We start from the raw sequence: 21,048 nt of genomic DNA, 5'->3' as shown, positions 1-21,048 counted from the left end.
AGCGGTCATGGTTAAGGATAGAAAGATTTCATAGTGGAAAAGAGGATGCAGCACAAGGCTCATAAAGTCATTCAACAGGCAAGTTGATGAAATTCATTCCAATCATGGTTTTAAGAAACAGGAGGTTGAACTCTTTTGCTCAGAGTTAAGAAAGAGAGGGGTTGGTGGGAGCTTGGGTGGTGTGGAAAACCAATGGAGTAGCAGGTTTGGAGAATTTGTTCCAGAGTCAAGAACCACCCAGAACTGGCTATCGCTTTGTTTAGGGTACAGTCAACTCACATTCTTTATGTCCCCAGCAGTGCCAAGCAGTCTGGAGGCAGGTGGCTGGCAGTAACCTAGGCTAGGAATTGATGCAGTGGATCAAATAAAGGATAAAGGAACTTAAACTTGGAACTCATAAATATTGGTAAATACCAAGCTGCAGTCTCTCAAGGGCAGTATGAAATTTCCATTCCAGAGCCTGAAGGACCCAAGATACCCGAATTTCATTTTCATTTTATTTTTTGAAAGCTTTTTTTTATTTAATTTTATTATTTTTTTTCTTTTTCTTTTTCTTTATTTTTTTCTTTTTTTTAACCAGAGAAACAGAGAGGGGGAAATGAGAAAGCAAGCCTCTAATTCTGGAACTTGAACTGTGGTCAGCCATGTGGGAGTCCAGCACCTTAACTATCATGCCACCGACTGACCCCCTGAATTTCACTTTAAAGATGTTACCTTTATGCTGCCATTGTTTCTGATTTTGATGTAGTTTCTATGAGTGTGTTCTAGAAAGGTTGGGTTTTATTAAGCACTGAGACTTCAGGAAGTATGCAGACCCTATGGACACTCTATGTTAACAGACATAAACTATAAGTTTTTTCATAAATTTTCCCCTCTCTCTCTCATTTACTTCCTAGTGGATCTTCAATATGTTTATGAAAAATAATTGTTTTCACTGCAAAAGATTTGCAAGATTGACACAGTCTGGAAATTCATCACACCTGTCTATGGTCATGAACCCATTTGATTCAGAAATCTCATCGGATAATTTGAATCTGGCAATAGGCTTGTCAAAGTAGAGCTGTGTGTTTGATCATTTGCTTTCTTACTGTTTTTGTATCATCAATTCTTAAACATTCCTTAAGCATTAGTAGAAACATCTATTTTTTTTTTCTCAAATAGAATTTTTTGCAGGATCAAGTTGTTTGGAAGGGAATTTGTGGGGCTCACAGATGGCATGGTGGTTAAGGGTACTGGACTCCCACATGGCCAACTGCAGTTTGAGTCCTGGACCTGGCGGCTTTCTCTCTCTCTCTCTCTCCCTCCCTCCCCCTCTCCCTATCCCTCTCCCTCTTTCTCCCCCTCTATAGTCAAATTAAAATAAATAAATAGATAAATAAATAAATGTTAAATAAAATCATTCTTTTTTTAAAAAGAAGGGGATGTGTTATTATTGGCTAAAATCATGGCAGAACCACTTCCTTTTGAAGAACTTGGAAACATTGAAAGAGAGTAGGATTAATGCCTTTATTTTTTTATTAAGGAATTGTTTTATTTAATATTATTTACTTATTTTTAATTTGACCAGAGGGGGACAGAGTGAGAGAGAGAGAGAGAGAGGGAAAGTGAGAGAGCAAGTTGTCAGATCCAGGAATTGAAACTTGGTCGACCATGTGAGAGTTCAGTGCCCTTAACCACCACACCACCTGCCAGCCCCAATGCCTTGTTTTTTAAAAGAAAAAAAGAAGGGACCAGCAGTTAGCGTAATGGCTATGTCGCTGGACTCCCATGTAGTCGACCATGGTTCGAGTCCCGGACCCGGTGGCTTAAACTCACGCCAGGCGCGTGTGCATGTGTGCCCAAGATCCTGAGTGGAGAATGGAGGAGAAATGATTGCGGCGTGACCATCCCCCCCTGGGGGGTGATTTCTCGCTTCCTATCTCTCTGTCTCTGTCTGGTGAGTGCATGCGCCCTATAGCAAAAACAAAACAAAACAAAACTAAATAAAGCAAAAAAAAAAAAAAAAACCTCTCCAAAAAGAAAAAAAGAAGTTCATAATGTCCTAATCTGGAACTTTACTGGGGGTGGGGGACAAGATTGCCAAATGATTTCTAGAATAATCTGTAGTAAACAGTGTCAAGAACTTATATCACTTGACAGAACAAGTGCTGTCAAACTGATTCATTTCCTTCCATGAAAGAGTAACAAGATTTTAGTAGATTGAGGGAGAATGATAAATGTAATCTATATTTTATTCAGCAAGGTGCTTGAACCTGCTCCATCCAGCATCTTGGTCAATAAATTCAGAAAATTTGGGGATTGGCAGTAGATGTCCAGGGAATAATTGAGCTCCTATCCTGGGGTATGGATTTAATAGCACATTCTTTTGAGAGGTCCAACAGCAGGGGAAGCGTTACCTGACCTGCTTTAGGAGGAAGAAATGATGGTAACTTCCCCCAGAGGATCCTGAGTCCTGACAAATGTTTCTGACATGTTTGTCATCCATGGTTTTGATTATTCAGATATCCTCAAAGATCAGTTATGAATATATATATATATAAATAACATAAAGTAAATGCTGGCTCCTCACAATCATTCATATGCCCTGCTGGCATATCCTTCTGAAAATCCCCCAAGAACTTCCTGACAGGCTCGGGTCTCAGGCTTCTCTATCGGGGGTGGGGGAGCAGAGGAAACAATAACTCTGAAAGCAAGTGAGATGTGTGGAAATAAATCTGTCCTACTCTGTAATTCCAAAAGGGAAAGATACTTCTGGAAATTCTATTCTGGCCTAGGAAAGAGTCTGTTGCTAGAAATGGTGATGATATTACTTTTATGATTATCCTTGGATTTGCATATTCCCCTCTGCTCCAGGGAGTCCAACCACCTCAATAACTGTTGCGTCATTTTAAACTATTAATCTTCACGACACCCCCCTGAGGAAGTCTAGTAGGCAGTCACGTTCCTCATATTTCAGTAATTTTATGGCTGGAATTAGGTACTGTCTATGGAGAAAGTTTGTCCTTGATAATATATCTTTACCTCATTAATCCATTTCCCGATACTAACAGATTAAACTCAGAGCCCGATAATACCTAAAAAGAATATTCTCGATTTGTGTGGCCCCTCTGGTTTATGCAGCACTTTCACAATCATTTGTTTTTCATGCACCAACCCTGCAGTGCTAACAAGTAAGTGTATTGGGATATTATAAATTATTCCTACCGTGTATTTGGTAGACACAACATCTGCCATTTCATTTTTTGAAAATTTGTTTCTATCTTTCTTTCAGGATAGAAAGAGAGACAGGGAGCCCTGAAAGGTCTTGTCATGCTGCAATCCTCCCCCTACAACTTCTCACTCACTCCCAACCTCCCCTGCCCCTACCTTCCAGCCAGACAGGGATGCCTGATACATTCAAGTCAACTCAGAAGCCGGACCCTGGACCGTCAAGTATGGCTCTAGTATCGCACAGTGGCACTCTACTATCTGCAGCACCATAGTTGGACCCTGCCATTTCATTTAATTCTCAAGTAATCCTGTAGGGTGCGTACTATTATCTCCATATGACAAGGAAAAGACACATTCTAAGGATTAAGTGAATTGCTTAGCAACAAAACTAAGACTAGAACCCAAGCCTTTGATGATCTTTCCACTTTCTAAGTTTGTTTCATTTTTATTTTGTAAAAGAAAAGACCTTGGGGGCCAGCAGGTGGTGTGGTGGTTAAGGTGCTGGATTCCCTCATGGCCAACCACAGTTCGAGTCCCAGACCTGGCAGCTTAAAAATCATGCCTGGTATATGTGTACATGTGCCCAAAAACCCCAGGAGGAGAATGGAGGAGAAGGAATTGCAGCATGGTTATACCCGCTGGGGTGTGACTTTCCACTGTCTCCATCTGTCTTTTCTAGTGAGCACTTGCACCCTATGGCAAAAACCTAAAAAGAAAGAAAGAAAGACCTTGATTCTTTCAGGTAGTTAAATTTCTATTATTTATTTATTTATTTTTTGCTATGGGGTATGTGAGAGACAGAGAGTGAGAGGGAGGAAAAAGTGAGAAATCATCCCCTGGGGGAATAGCTACACTGCAGTTCCTTCTCCTCCATTTTCCTTTTGATATTTTGGGCACATACACATGCGCCCAGCTGTTTCTTAAGCTCCTAGTTCTGGGACTCGAACCACTCAGTTGGCCTTGTGGAATCCAGCCACTTTAACCACCACACCACAGCTAGCCTACTTTCTATTTTATTTAAAGAATTATTTCTTTAATTTAATTTTATTTATTTAAAAAATTTTGACCAGTGGGAACCAGCAGTTAGCGTAATGGCTATGTCGCTGGACTTCCATGTAGTCGACTGCAGTTCGCGTCCCAGACCCGGTGGCTTAAAACCCACGCCAGACACGTGTGCGTGTGTGCCCAAGTTCCCGAGAGGAGAATGGAGGAGAAGGGATTGCAGCGTGGTCATCCCCTCTGGGGGGTGATTTTTCGCTTTCTGTCTCTCTGTCTCTCTCTGTCTGTCTGGCAAACACACGTGCCCTATAGTGAAAAACCTCTCAAAAAAAAAATTTTTTTTTTGACCAGAGAGAGGGAAAGTGATAAAGCAAGCTGCCAGGTCTGGGACTCGAACAGCAATTGGCCATGTGGAAGTACCCCACCTATCATGCCACCTTCTGGCCCCCTCTATGTATTTCTAAGTTGTGTATTTACTTATGTTTTGTATAGCACTGTACAGTAGATCCATTTCTGGCTTCCAGTATTTCTTAGTGCTTTGTCTGTAAGGTGTGTCTGACTTCAGCTGCCAAATTGCCTCTCTCATCTGCCATTTACCTTAAGAGAGGGAAGTACTAGGTAATCAGATTGTATTTTTAAAAATACACTGATGATAAAAAGCGATGATCAGTCCACCTTGTATTATTATGTCATTTTAGCCCAGCCCACAGGCTTAGCAGTTGAGATTCTGTTTCTTTCAATAAATAATAATAGAGTAATTATACTTTGAAAAATATCCAGATCTCAGAGAAATATCAATGGAAGTTCTAAACTTTCTTCATTTGTTCATTCATTCTGTCTTTGTGGCATGTCTCTATGCCCAGGATCACATCTATCCTGGAACTGTTTATAGCTCAGTGCCATCGCTGTCGTCATCCTCACCATCCCCCTCTTCACCATGGGCACACTGCTGAGCACCAATAAGCATGGGGGGCATTCAGGGGCATGTGTACAGGGGATACTCCGTATGGTGCCTAGCCTTGAGGAAGCAGGTGGGGTGCCTATCCTGTTTCCACATCATCATAGGTGTCGGGTGGTGAAACAAGTGGATCTTGTTATTTTGGTATCTATTTAGTTAAAAACTAGTAAAAACTACCTAGAAAGCTACAGATGAGAAACGGGGTGAGGTCAGCTCTAGCAGCAAGGTCCACGTGAGAAAGTAAGCCCGAGCCTTGAGCTAGACTGAAGAATGAGGGAAGAACTTTCTGCATTTCCTTCCCTAGATCTCTCCCAAGTTCCCTCACTAGTAAATACCTAAAATGCTCTCCTTTTATTATAATTTTTTGGGGGGCGTAAGTCTCACCACCTTACATCATTCTGCCACCTTATGATTTAGTTTGACAAAAATTGGTGAGAATTGGATGCTACCGATAGAGGATCTACCGATAGAAGCAGCTTCAGTCCACAGCTAGGAGTTTGGACCTGTGCCCTCAACTTATTCTTCCTTACTTTTAATTTAGCAGGGGCTCCATAAATGACAAAATAAAGAAGGTAAGAATGACATGGAGGGGGTCAGCAGGTGGCATGGTGGTTGAGGTGCTGGACTTTCACATGACCAACCTCAGTTTGAGTCCAAGACCTGGTGGCTTACTTTCTCACTTTCTCTCTCTCTCATGAGCACACATACCCTATAACAAATTTAAATAATAAATAAATAAATAAATTTTAAAGGATGACATTGATACTCTCCAACATTACTTTTACTTGAATTTAAAAATTACAAAAACAATGTAATTGGCCAGTAGACACAACTCATATTAGTAAGTTCTTGGTCTATGAGATTTAGAAATTTAAAATTAGAACTTGTACAAAATATTCAAAGCCTAGTGCTAGGGGCAATCATGTTGTATACTGTAAAGATGTATTAAATGTAAATAATAAATATAAATTAAATGTAAATAATATAAGTTAAATGTAAATAATAAATATCTATATGTAAATGTTTAAAGCTTATAGAAAGTTCTATATTCCTTGGGGCTGGCAGGTGGCGTGATGGTTAAAGGCACTGGATTCCCACATAGGAATTTGAATCCTGGACCTAGAGGCTTGCTTTCTCGCTTTCCCTTTTTCTCTCTCTCTCTGGTCAAATTAAAAAATAATATTAACAAATGGAATTAAATAAAGAAATAATTCTTTAAAAAAAGGAAAGAAAGAAAGTTCTAGATTCCTGGCATATCTGAAGAGCGTTTTTATCCTGAGAAGTCTGAAGAGACCTATCTACAACTAGCTCCTTCGCCTTTCCCCGTCAGCCAGCTTCGGACACTGAGTGGATGGCTCTCTAGAAGGGCGCCTCCTAATATGTGACTTCACTCCTGACTGGCTGCCAAGGCCTTATTTCTTTTTTCCTATAGGGCACATGCTCTTTCCAGAGAGAGAGAAAGAGAGAGAGAGAGAAGGAGAAGTGGGAAGTGGGAAGTGAGACTGGGGCTGGCCACACCATAATCCCTCCTCTCTGAATGTTGAGCACACAACAAACCCAGCATGTTTTTCAAGCTGCCAGATTCAGAACTCGAACTGCGTAGTCATCCATGTAGGATCAAGCCACCTTAACTACCATGTCACTGTCCGGCCTTCCAAGGCCATTTTAACAGGCACAGTACTGGAAGACCAGTACCCTTTCAGCGTCGAAAGTCCCATCTCTAGATCTTACAGGGTCTTTGAACAAGAGACTGTATTTCTGATTTTCTACACACCCCAGTGGTGAGCATGCTCGTTAAAGTATCTACATCCCCCTGGCAGAGTCCATCATTACAAACACTGGGGATTATGAGCTCACACCTAAGTGAGGATTACTTAATCTCCTACTCCTGAGTGACCTTCCTATGCCTCCTTCCATCCTCTACAGCCCCTACACTAAGAGGTGAGTGCCACAGCCTAGGCTGGGAGGCGGAACAAAAAAGGCAGGTCCACATCCAGATTCTGCCCCTTGGCCCAGGTGAGCTGTTCCCTTTCATGGTCCCTGTTGTCTCACCCTCTGGCCTCACTACCTCCCTGTCCGCTTTTAAAGCAGTTCCTGGGGACACTATTACCACCTTACTGCAGGAATAAATAAACAGACAGAGGCTCCCAAGTCGTTATTAAACATTTCCTCTAAACTGCATGCTTTGTCTCTGCACCCACGTGGACCAAGAAAGCTCTCTGGGGGGCAGCCAAAACCCAGAGCCCTGTCACATGGTTCCTGGTATAAACAGTCCTTTGAGCAGGAAGGAGGCACCTGGGCTGACCACCTGGGCTGACCGCCTGGTCTCTGGGGTCTTCCCAGTTCCCTGGCTTCCTCACCTGCCAGGAGGGTACTGACAGAGGCGAGTCCTCGGCCCACATGGCCCACCCGGAATGAGGACCAGCAGCAGCAGGGGAAGAGCCAGGAGGGGCTCCCTCTGCACAAGGCCGGGAGCTGCTTGCCCCCATGGTCAGGCTGCGGGCAAGGGAGGGCAGCTGGTGGCAGCAGTGATGAAAATGTGCAATGGAGACTGGAAGAGAAGCCAAACATACATGAATAAAGAAGGCAGGTTTGGGAGCCAGCAGGTGGCGTGGTGATTAAGGGCGCTGGACACCCACATGGCCGACTGTGGTTCAAGTCCCGGACCTGGCGGCTTGCTTTCTCACTTTCCCCCTCTCTCTCTTGCTCTCACTCCTCTGTCCTTCTCTGGTCAAATTAAAATAAATGAATAAATAAAGTTAAAATAAAATAGTTAATTAAAAAAACAAGAAGTCAGGTTTGACCAAACACCCAACACCCTAACTCGGAAGCCTGGAAGCCCACAGAGCAGGTGGAAGAGCAGCCTTCCTGTGCCCTCCAGCACCTTTGACCTGGAAAGTTTTCTAGGCCTTCCAGACGTTTTTTTTTTTTTTTTTTTCCTTTCCAATTTAGAAATTGTAAATCTACAAATGAAGAAGAAGTATATTCTTTAAAAACTGAATGACCACAGATCTCAAAGACTGAGAGAGGAAGAAAGGCTTCTTGGAGAAGAAAAGGTGGTGCCAGAAGTGTGTGAGCGCGGGTGTGTGCGCGTGAGCATTCTACCAGACAGCTTGCAAGGGGGGAAAAACACAGAGGAAAGGGTGACTGGAGAAAGACGAGAAATAAGCGGTAGAAGGCGAGTGTTGCCGAGGGGGCGGGCCCTGGAAGGAGGATGGACACCGGAATGCAGGCAGGGCTGGGGGTGGGGGAGGCCGCACGTGCGTGAGCCAGAGAGACAATGATGTCAGCATTTCCTTCTGGGTTGGTCACGTGGTCCTTGCCAGGTAAACAGACTGGAAATAGACTTCATAAAGGCAACGCCGGCGGGGGCAGGGCGGCGGCAGGGCGGCGGGCGATCGCTGCACCCTTTCCTCTCTGCGGCGTCTCCCACAAGCAGGTTTGCACGTCTGCGACAAGGTGGTCTTGAAGTGGAACTGCACTTGTACCAGCCAAGCAATATGACTCAAGGAGGGAAAGCTATTTGCTTTTATAATTAGCTCGAGGAGTTTAGAGACATTTTTATTTTAAGAAAGAGGAGAGGTGAGGATGAATGTAAATCTAGGCTCAGATGCTGTGAGTGTCTTGGGCAGGGACTGCTTATCCTCATTTGTCTCCTTGGGAAGGGGGTCAGATGGATCTAGATTAAGGATGGATTGAAAGACTGCCTTTTAGAATGAAAGGATCAGATGTTGTAATTATCAACATTAGAAAAGAGAAGATGTTAACAGACTCCACAAGAATATATTAGAGTTTGATACAGCCCAGTATGTGAGCATGGTGACACAGGAAGGAATTGAGACTCCACGAAAAGAGATGAGGGGAAAACAAAGATACGTTTCACGACTTTCACGTTTCATGATGTAAAAGGGTCCCTGAGGAAAACACGGTGAGAATGCAGGGCATTTTAAAATGAAAAAGGCATGTGTGGAAACCTATCTGAAAAGCACCGTGGATGGAAATGGTGATTTTTTTCCACCCAGAAAATTCTAGATTCCAAAATGGTGATTTAGAGGGAAGATGTGGCTCTTCAAATTCCTAGAACCGGTATCTTTGTAACTATGATAAAATATCTCAGGTCATTCTTTGAATAATTTTGGATTAAAAGGATACACCTTATGGTAGTCAGAATCTTTGGTGGCTTAGCATCAGTGGGGTAGTCAGTAAGTAGTGTACTGGATTGCAGTGCTGGAAGCCACATGGCTGACCATGGGTAAGAATCCCTGGCCAGGATGACCTGAAACATGCCAGGCTCACGCATGTGGGCCCAAGATCCTAGTAAGGGAGAGGATGGAAGGAGCCTCTGTTGAGGGTGTTTCTTTCTCTCTCATGCATGTACTCATACTCTCTATCGTGAGTAAAATAAATAATTTTAAAAATAGGGCCAACCAGTGGCCTGGTGGTTGAGAAGGTCGGATCTCATATGGCTAGCTGTACGGTTCAAGTTCCAAACCCAGAGGCTTGAAACACACACCAGGGCATATGTACCTGTGTGCCCAAAATCCTAGAGAGAGAGAGAGAAAGAGAAGAAGAGATTGTGGTATAACCATACCTCATGGGGGCTATTTCCTAACTGTCTCTCCCTGTCTCTATCTCTCTCTCTCAGAGTCTCTCTGTTTCTTGTGAGCACACATGTCCTGTGTAGGAAAAAAAAAATTTAATTAAAAAAGAATTTTCTGGGACCAGCAGTTAGCATAATGGCTATGTCGCTGGACTCCCATGTAGTCGACTGCGGTTCGAGTCCCAGACCCGGTGGCTTAAACTCATGCAGGGTGCGTGTGCGTGCATGCCCAAGATCCCAAGAGGAGAATGGAGGAGGGGTGATTTCTCGCTTTCTGTCTCTCTGTCTTTCTAGTGAGCGTACATGCCCTATAGCAAAAACCCCTCAAAAAAAAAAAAAGAAAGAAAGAAAGAAAGAATTTTCCATCCTTGTGGAAATTTGGTCAAAACTGGTGGGAGGGAGAATGATTAACTGCCTGTTTTCCAGAATCAAAAGGGTTCCTGGGATGCAGTTTTAAGCCTGGGACAGTCCTGGGCAAACTGGGATAGGTTGGTTACTCTAGTGGGAGGCCAGGAGGCCTAGCGTAGTCTAGAGATATTGAGTTGTTGGAAAAGTCATGACATATTTTTTCTGTCTTTCTATGCAAAAATGTATCATAACATTTCTGACAAGTCAATAATAAGAAAATTCACCCTTCTCCTTTTCCACCAACTAAACAACAAAAGCCTTTCACTCTGTGTTCTAGCATTTTGTGTTGTCTCCCCCGCCTGCCCCATTACTTTCCCTTAACCTTCTCTGATCAGGGAACATTGCAAGACTAATTTGGGTATATGTGACTACAAATGGACTTAGCTGGCAGAATACAGTCAATTTGAATAGTTGGCTTTAATTGCACCTGGGAGAAAAGGAGGTGAGGGAATTGCCGTCCCCCTTTATTAACTTCCCTTATATAGGGAGTGGGTAAGGGTCCAATCAATGCATACCAGTGTCCTTTCAGTACAGGGGTTAAAAGATAGATATTTGATACCCCTCTCCATTAACAAAACACGTCACTCTGACAAGACTCCCAGCCCAGAGTTATTTTTGCAACATTATGTAATTGGATTGCCTAGTCAGAAGGACTTCCTTAACAAGGCTTTCAGCAACCCTTCCGTGTGGGCCTGGCCTGGCCTGGTCTGCCTAGTTACTTAACACTGGTACTAGAGCAGCTTCCTTCGGTGGACCCAGAGAAACACAGTGAAGAGAGATCAACCCGTGTCACTGGCCTCTGCAGAAGCACCCCGAGGAGTGGTTCAGTATCTGGTCTACAAGGAGGCCAAGGTAATGGGAGACTCTCACATAGCCAGACCTCAGTATCAGCGGAGCAGGCAGTTTTCGTTCTGGGGAATCTGCAGGCCTGCAGTCACACACCCCGCTCCCGTACACTAGGTCCTGCGAAGCTGAGCACTCCAGTGACCACCGAGAGCCCCAAGAGCCCCGCCTGCCATGTGAATGTCACTGCCCTGTCTTATTTCCAGTTTACTGGGTTTCCTAGTAGTTTTTCATGAGTACTTGGTCATCTGATCACCCCTTCCTGTTAGCCCTGCTGACTCACAGTAGTAAGGAACTTGTCTCAGCTCCAGACACAGTAAGAAAATTTACCAATAAAAAACAAAGAACCCTGGTATGAACTTCCCCTGGTTATAACCAGTTCAGGCCTGCAAATCTGGGGGTACTGGGTAACTGTTTCACAGTTTATATTAGTTGCTGTCATCCTAGGGTTTTGTGCATGTGGTCGTATTTTGTAGTCCTCTCTGGCTTTTTCCCCTGTAGAGAACTTTCTCCACAACTATCTGTGACCTGTCTCCTAGCTTCCATCCAGCCCTGAAGCCATACAAAACCACAGGCTCCTCCCAGGATATTTGTCTTTCCCTCCTCTTAGCCTGTCCACACCTCACATTTATCTTCCACCTTCCTTTGGTTCCCCTCGTTCTCCCAAACTCAAAAGGAAGCAGCCAGTGTAATATTGTAGAAACAGCTTCAAAGCCTGACAAACCTGGGTTTGAACTCAAACTGAGCCACTTAATAGCTGTGTGACCTTAAGTGAGTGGCTTAACCTCTCTGAGCTTGGTTTTCTGATCAATTCGGTTGTTGGGAAAGTCATGACATATTTTTCTATGCAAAAATACATCGTGACTTTCCTGACAACCCAATGTAAGATGGGACTAACAATGCCAGTTTCCTAGGGGCACTGGGAACGTGGAGTGTAATAATGCACAGTATCTGAGAGGCGCTAACACATAGTAGGTGCAAAATAAATGTGAGCTATTCAGGGAGGGAGAAAGAATCAATGGTCACTTTGGCTCCTGAGCGCTAACCTCCATCCCTTTCACTGAACGACCTCCCTTCTCGGAACATGCCTTTTAATGATGCTGAACTGAATCTCACCATCACTGGGGATGGGAGAGGTCTGGAGGGAAAGGTAAGCGGTAACAACTCTCAGCATAGGGTCCCTAAGATAGAGACCTCTGTAGCTGTTCCTCTGGGCAAGTTTTCCCACCTGATCATCTGGCCCCCATCTGCCCCCTGCCAGCCAGGGTCACCCTGAGGACCCTCCAAGGCTGGGTGCTAAGTTCCATGTAGTAGCTTTGGTTTACCTCCACCAGGCTGCAGGAGCCACCAGTGCCCAGAGCCAACCAGTGAGTGGCAAATTAGTTTTTTATAAAGTGTCCACCTGTGTCCGTCCTGGGCCTCTCCTTGCAATGGAGGGTTCATTCCAACTCCCCAAGAGGAACCCACCAGGCGAGGATGTCAAGGGCAAACTAAGGTGCAAACAGCCAATGGCAGAATAATGGGGGAAACAGAAAGGAAAGGACCCCTGGAGGTGGAGGGCCAGGAGACGGCACCCAGAGGCTCCTCTAGCTGAAGTGCACACAGGCCAGGAGCTGGAGACTTGGGCGCACCTGGAGGGGGCCTGGGTGGGCCGGAGGACGGCCAGTGGCAGCACACAGCAGCACCGCTCCAGCTGGCAGGAAGCCCTTCCCTGAAGACTGTAAGTTTAACCTTTAGCATTCAAGTGTCGGGGCTTAAGTGTCGTTATGAGCAATTCTTCCTGCTGCAGTGTTCCCAGACTGCGGGGAGAGGGGTCACCACAAATCCACCCGCTTTGCTTTTTCTTCCCAGACAACCATGAGAGGGAGGGAGATGTGCAGAACCAAACGCAGGGACACGGGATCCCTCGCCTTGGCCCTTCGTCTACTCTGAACACCCGCTCCTGTCATCTGGCCAGTTTCTGGTCTGCCTCAGTGGCCAGCAGGGCTCCGGATTCTCCATGCTCAGCTTTGTTCTTGGGGCTGTGGGGGTGCGAAACTGTTCTCCTTCTCCAGGCCTCACCAGAGGGGCTGCCTAGGACTCCAACCCAGGGCCCTCCAGCAGTCCAGTTCAGGATCCCCATCTCGGTGTCCCCACCTCAGCATCCGGGCCGGGAGAGAGTGAAGTACCTGTGGCCCGAAACAGGCTGGGAAGCCCGGAGAGGGCGGTGGAAAGGCTACCAACCACCAGCAGCCTCAGTTGCGGAATCCAGGTGACAGGGAGGTGAGGTGCTGGGCCAGGAGAGCGCCAGCCCCGTGCACTAGGTACCCTGCCCCCATGCCCTCTGCTTCCCACTCACCAGTCACCGCTGGGGCCCCGACCCCTGGGCCTGGTAGTTTGTCTGGACACCGTAGGGGTGCAGTGGGGTGGTGGAATTGCTCTGCCCGGGCATTTCCCCCGCCCCCCAGCCCAGCCGAGGGGTATTTTAGCCATACCAAGCGCACACCTATGAGGGGTGCCAGGATCTAAGGGGCGATGCTCTGGCCAAGCGCCCCAGTGGGTGTATCCAGGGACCTGAGTGTCTGGGCTTCTTCCCAGGAGCCCAGAGCTGGCTGGAAGAAAAGGGTTGGAAATCAGGCTGGGTGTGCCAGACATTACAGATGCGCGTGCAGGCTCTCTGAACTGGGGTCAGCACCTCGGGGGAACTGTCGGGAATTCTTGAGGATATGGTTCTTGGGGACAGGGGTGGGGTGGGGTTGGAAGACTGCACCTAGTCTCTGTGACATCCAGCCCAGGGATGGAGGAAGGGGTTGCAGGAGAGCAGATGCAAAAAGGGTGCGTCTTACGCCTGGACCCGAGGAAACTGGCGTCGAATGTCTCTGCTGCCCCGCTGAGCTCTGGAATTAAACTGGAGGGCGGTCGCGAGGGCGCGCCCCAAACCCACGGGGGTCCAGCGCCCTGCCCGCTGACTTGACACAGGCTGGGTCCGCCGGCCGCCCGGCAGGGAGTCCCGCTAACCCGAGCCCCAGCCAGTGCGCCCCGGGCCTGGCGCGCACCAGAATCCTGGTGGCCCGCGGGGCCGCGCCCACCAGCCTGAAACTAGTACTGGCCCCAAATTTCGTGCCACCCCATTGCAAGAAGATCGGATTTGCTTTTTTTCTCTATTTCTGAGAATGGGAGACAAACGAATCGGAAAATTTCTGCTTTGGAAAAATATCTGTTCGATGTCGTTGTTGCTTAAATCGTCCTTAGATTTTTTTTTTTAAATACTTCATTTAAAAAAGAGAAAGAAAGTTGATGCGTTCTCCAAACCTTGCTTTTCTTTAAACCACCCTCTTAGACGTGCAGGCCGTTGGCGCACATTTCTGGGGTGAAGCGAGTGTAACGGAACGGGAGGGAGAATGAGGACTGGGAATCTCTCATTTTTAAATCCCATTACTGGCTTTGAGGAGAGGCGCAGACACACACACACACACACACACACACACACACACACAATCAGGAAAAGCTAGTTTGTGCCCCCACTGATTTCCTTCACTTCAAAGATTTTCCTGGCCCCTTAAATCAGAAATATGGTGCTAGGTATTTCTCAAGAAAAAAAAATCAGAATACGTATATAATATAGGTTCTTTTTTACATTTCTCAGTCCAAAACAATAAATAGGGGAGGTGGGGTGGGGTGAAGTGGGGCTCGAGACACTCAATTCCCCGGCCATTAAACAAGCCATGCCTGCAAATGCAGGCATGCAGGACTGCTCAGCCGCGCATCCCTCCACTAGCGCACGCCTGCGTGTCTGCGTGTCAACAATGCACGTGCCACCGTGGGCACCGTCCCCATGCCGGCCCTGGCGTGCTCCATGCAAATGGGAGCCAGGTCTCAGTGGCCCGCTCAGGGTCCAGCTCGCAAGCCTGCCGCCCAGGCTTCTCAGGTCTCTCTGTCTCTGTCTCTCTCTTTTATTCCCCCTGCCTCCGGGCTGGCAAGCAAGAAGCCTCGATCATTCCCCCAAGTTACGCCTCTGGAAATCCCAAAAGCGAACGTAGCCCGACCGAGGGTCTCTTGCCCTCGAGTCGTTCACTTTGTTGCGTTGTCATGAGGTTAGTTCTCTCTTCTTCACCCGCCCCAGGCTTCAGATGAGGTGTGAACTTGTACTACTCAGGTCACCGGGAGGGAAGCCGGTGCTCGCCCGTGGTGCAGGCGGTGCAGACCCGGGAGAGCCACCGGTTCCGCGCCTCCTGCCCCAAGGTTGAATTCCAGATTTCCATTGCAAAGGAGCCGAGGAAACTGGGATCTGACTCAGACCCTGGAACTGACTAATTGCCCTCCATTTTCACAATGCTGCTATGTATTCGAACGAAGGGCAGGCTTTATCATTTGGAACTCTTTCAAGGACCCCAGCGCTCCAAGTTTGGGGCTAATTCTTTAAAGGTTTTTACTTCTGAGAAATAGGAAGAAAGAAAGAATGAAACATACCCACAATCCATGTACTAGGGATGACACTTAAGAGTAGGTTGTGGTCTCTTTTGAATCAGGAGTTCAAAATGAAAAAAAAAAAAAAAAAAAAAAAAAAAAAAAAAAAAAAAAAAAAAAAAAAAATAAGAGCTTGTTCCCTCCCCCTTGCCCCAGGGATGAAACCTCTTTAGATTCGAGCGGCCAATTTGGTTTGATTTCCGCGGTTTGGAAGCTCTGGCAGGGTTAGGGGCAGCCGGGCTCGGAAGACAGACCTCAGCTGCCTTCTGGATCAGCTGGTCGGCTCTTGGCCCTGGAAGCAGAAGCTGAAAGCGGGGTAATTTGCCCTCATCCAGGTAGCTGGAAGGAGCGTTCCGGGAGCGCATCGCCGAGGGTGCGCGGACTTGCGCCCTACACGTCCAGTCCACCGACCTCTTCGCTCACCTCCTAATCTCTCCGCACCGCCCCCCCCACCTTCCTGCTGTCCCCCAGGGGCTTAGTTCCCCTTTCTCTCTCATTTCCAGCCAGTTCTTTTACCACCCCAAACTCCTTCTCCTTGGAGTAACTTTTCAAAAGAGCTCTCGGTGTCCTAAACGCCCAACCTCGTGGAGGTGGAATTGGGAAGCCTGTTCTTCATTAAAGCCCCTTTTGTGGGCACACTATGCGCCCCATAACCCCAGGACCTCACCTGGGCGCTGAGCCCCAAAACCGGAGGCGCCCGGCACCGTGCCAAGACAAAAGGGGACTTCAGACCTTCTGCGCTTTGCAGTGAAACGCCTCAGAAACAAATTTGAATTTGGTTTTGGGTTCTCTCTCGGGAGTGAAAAGTATTTTGACAAAAGTATGTTCTCCAGGTGGCCTGAGTTGAGCGAAAGAAAGCTCCTGACCAAGAATGTGGGCGCAAGGCAAGAAGCTGCCGGTGATGGGCACCACTGTGTGCATCCGCTCAGGACGGTGGGAGGCATGACTCGAGTCCGAGGCATCCACACTTCCGTATCCTACCGGGGGTGTCCCCGTGTTCCGCAAACGGGGAGCACTTTTTACCAAGACTCAGCAGCTCCTTCCCTGGCGCCCTGAGAACAAACTTTCTGATGTGGAGGTTGAGGCTCTGGGCACAGTGGTTGAACCACAGAGCAGCACTGGGGATGGAGCGATTAGGATGCTCAGAAGAACTGCACCCCGCGCCCAGAGGAGGAAAGGGAACTGTCCGATTTGTCTGGGGGTCAGGGGTGGGCAGGAATGAGGGGGTCTGGATGGACGGAGCGCCACGTGCCGCGTCTCTCTGCTATTTCTCCCTCCCTACCTCATCTTCTGCCATTTCCAGAGGCAGGAGAAAGGTGATCTCGGACTTGACCCCTAAATCACAGCTGCCGGTGGCTGCACCTCGCTCCGGGATGAGCGCAGCCCTTCCCCGGGCTCGGGCAGCTTAACTCTTTCCTCCCCGAGCGCGCAGAGGCCGCTGGCGGCTGTGTCTCTGACCCCAGCTCTGCGAGCAGCCCGCCTCCTCGGCGCGGTACCTGGGATCCCGGGCAGCGACCACAAAAGGGCGAGACTGTGGGGCGCTGCGAGCCTGGGGCACAGGTCGGCCCAGAGCGCTGCCGGGGAGCCCAAGCAAGAGCCGGAGTTAGCGGAACGCGGAGGGATGTTTGGATCCTGTTAACTACCCAGACAGATGCACTTCGGCATGTCTGCATTTATGGAATCCATATGTTGTCGTGGCAAATGAAAGGACAGCAACACGTACATACAATAGACTTAGAATAACAATGCCCATTCAAAAAGGGACCCACGCTTTCTTCGCCCTCCAACCCTTCTCTCAGAGCTAGCTCTGGAGTTGGACGGAGAGACATCCTTTCAACCTGCAATCCCGCCACACACCGTTTTCTTTTTTTCTTCCCCCTCCTTGGTTTTTGCTTCTGTGTCCCAGTCCCCTTGCAGAAGAAAACTCAGGGCCCAAAGCTAGACTGTTTGGAAGTGAGATCGCCTTGAGATCCCCATCACCCTCCTTCTTCCTAGACTGGCCCCACGCAACTTCAGTCCTTGGACCAAATAACAGCTGCTCACATTGCAACCCCATGTTCTGGAAATTGCAGGGGAGCAGATTCTTACTCAAATTCACCATCCCCATCGTCATCATTAAACTAACATTTCTATGTTATATTTGCAAAGAAGTGGCTTCAAACATCTGGAAACAACCCCCCATGAGAGAGCACTGCATACATAGGTCTGTACAGCACCTGCATTTATGCACACCTTGTGTATCTGTGTGCACACAGACACTCACACACACACACAGAGGCAGACTTCTGAAGCCATTCGAGTGTATATTTATGTGTCCTTTATGCAAAGATCTTTGTATGTGCGTGTGTGTATCCATTCGTTTGAGTGAGAGGCACAGAAATGCATACACCAATGCAATATTTAGCCTACATTCGACTTTCCTTCCCTACTGTAAATGTCTTAAAAACAGGTTGATCTCAAATTTTCTGCCCTCTTGTCAGCTAAATGAAGGATTTAGATTCTGAATTTCTTGGTTCCTTTTTTTTTTCCATTTTGTACGTAAAATAATCCATATAGATGCTGGATTATCGTCTGAGTATTATTCAATCATATAAGCTTGGTACCTCTCCTCCTTATAACGAATTCACTCAGTAAAATTAGCATAAGTATTTACCAGATTAAGCTGACATTTCCCTATATTGGAACATGAAATACACTTATATCCAGAATTTCCTCCAAATAGCTTATACCAATCGAGATATACTGACTTCCTCCACACGGCTTTATGTAAGAAACAAGCTACAAGTTCACTTCTAGTACTACTTACATTTTAAAAGAAAATAAATACATAGTATTTCAGTGACTTTTCAAGATCTACATGAAGAAATTTAATTCTCCACATCTTTGAAACAATAAACAGATTTATGAAGATTCATGAAGACAGATAAATAAGAAGCAAATATACTCCTGAGGGTCTGAACAATTTTCCTTACCTGATGTATTATGGAAAAATTCTGAATTTACCAGTCTTCCTTCAGTCGGCTACATTTTACACTGACCTGCACTTTGGACTGAAAGGAAAAGAAAAAAAAAAAGATTAACTGTTGCCAATGAAAAATTTAAAATAATAATCAGAAACCGGACAAACTGAAGGTAAAAATATACAATGGCTACAATAAAGATAAATATTTATTTAATCAAAGTAGAGGATGTGTTTGGACTGTAGGAATGTTTCATCCTTCTCTTAAAAAAAAAAAAAAAAAAAAAAAAAAAGGCAAGAAAGAAAAAAGCCAGAGTCTTTGCAGGCTCCTGGAGGGTTCCCATTGTCCAGGGCTATCGAGAGCCCAGAATGGCATTAACCTCACAAAAGACACATTGTGCAGGGGACAAAAAAACGCCCCTTCTTCTACAATAACTTTTAGCTTTTTTATTTTTAGAAAATGACAAAGGTTTTGCAAGCACTGACTGGTGAAACCTGTAGCAAGCCAGGCTGGACTTGGCTTTATTGATCAGCTGTCCCGCATGGAAAAGCAGCCAGGAAAAGTTTGAATGGCAACCCAGATTTGGCTCCTAGAGAGGAAACCCCCGATTTTTCTAAATGTATTTTCTTTTCTTTTCTTTCTTTTTTTTTCCCCCCTAAATAAAACAGCATTATTCCCAGAGTGAAGTCAGCAGGATTAGATGAGGTAACCCTGCAAAATCCTAAACCGGTTTTGTCCCCCTCGTCTTGACTAAGAAGCTGCATGCTCTTAAGAGCATTGGAAAAATCTCTCAAAATGAAGAATTACTTTCTAATCAAACAGATCTCCTGATTAATCCCCAAATTCCTTCTCATATAAATAATCTTGGTAGGCTGGGGAAAAAAAATTTTTTTTTACCAAGAAAATAAGTTTTAGCGCTCTCTCTACCTGATGGTACCAAGTTTACTAATAATGCCTTCAAAAACATGAAATGTTTTTACATTTGTTTGCACATCACTTAAAGTGCAGATTGCATTTTATTTTATTCCAGACATTGTAATTTCAATGGTACTAGTTCACATTTAGAACTTACACAAATACGTATTTGTCATTAAAAAAAAAATCTATGCAGTAGCAGTGACGCTGAGGGTAGAATCTGAAAACAGGAGAGAAAGAGAGAGAGACTGACTCTTGTTCTTCCTGCGTTTGTTTGCTTGCTTTTTGGAGGTACCATGCACCAGCCTAAGTGATGGCTTTGATGTACTGGGAATCCGTACAGTAGCAGAGTCCCTGGCTGCTGTCTTTGATTCCAGGGATCTCCTCTGGGCTCTGGTGGGATGTACCGCTCCTACTCTTTATCTGAAATCCATCCTCTCATTTCAAGCCCTTTGGCTTTGAGACTCAGCTCCACTCTTGTAAGACTTTTTTTTTTGGCATTAGGAAAGGGGTATGTAATTTCCCCTCTTTTTACACTCTGGACCTTTCCTCGCTATTTAAACATATTGGCTTTCTTTCTTATGAATTTAGTCTGAAATTATTTTTCACTGCCTTTATTGCATCCTTGCTTTTGATGGCAAAACAGCTTCCTGTGTTTTGAAAACATCTGCTTTGCAGGTTTTACATGAGAAAATTGATTTTACTTTTCTCCTAAGTCCAGAGAGGTAGAAAGTTGGACTTGTTTCCAAGCACAACTTTTTCTTTTCTTGTCTTGTCTAAAGTTACCCCCTTTCAGTTCTGATTCACTTTCTCCCTTTTATTTCTTCTAATCATCACTCCCCGCTTCCCTTCGCCTTCTAAAGAGTCAGGGAAGATTGATTATGTCTTATTTCAGCGGACAAAATATTTTCTTTCTCTAGTCTATGGTACGTGTTAAAGTTTTCTCCATATTTTCTTCGTTCATCCTTGGATTTGGGGGGAGGTAATTTTCCTCAGTCAAAAAAAAATCTCCGATTTGCAATTTAAAGCGGCCTCTATTCTAAGTCTGCTCTTTCACTTAAACCTTGGCTTTAAGCTGTCCCACTCCATTATTGCCCCCCCTTCTTTGAAGATTCTCTGTTACTATTTAATTTAAACATTGTTGCATTTTTTTTTAAAAAAGAAGAAGAAAGGGAAGAAGAAAGAGTAAGAAGGAAAAGAGAAAGAAAAAAAGAAAAAAAATCTTAAAAAAAAATATCTTAGCCAGGTTCCTATTGTTGCTTCTCAGTATTTCACTTCGCGGAGTGTGTGTGCGCGCGTGTGTGAGAGTGTGTGTGTGTGTGTGTGTGTGTGTGCGTGCCGTGTGTGTATGTGTTTTTAATACATGCATAAACTTTTGGTGCCTCTCTCCCTCTTCCTAGGCTCTTCTTCCATCCTCTCTTCCTGCCCTCCTTGCCCTGCTCTTCCCTTTCCCCTGGTTTTTTTTTTTTTTCCCTCCCTTCCTCCCCTCTGCCTCCCTCCACCTCCCCCTTTTCTTTTTTGCTGAATCTTATTGATCCAGAAGGTGGCTAATTAGCCCTTCCCGTCGTGCCTGGGTAATGAAGCACATGCGCACTGAATTAATCACAGCCATTTTTTGCAGGAAACTAATTAGCAGAATAAAGATCCAAAGACTTTTTTTTCTTTTCACTCATCAGCTCCCACTTCCAGCGCGTCCCCTCCGACCGCTG

Source organism: Tupaia chinensis, unplaced genomic scaffold (genome assembly GCF_000334495.1).
Source record: "Tupaia chinensis unplaced genomic scaffold, TupChi_1.0 Scaffold000355_1, whole genome shotgun sequence".
NCBI classification, from domain to species: domain Eukaryota; kingdom Metazoa; phylum Chordata; class Mammalia; order Scandentia; family Tupaiidae; genus Tupaia; species Tupaia belangeri.
This window is presented reverse-complemented; position numbering follows the sequence as displayed.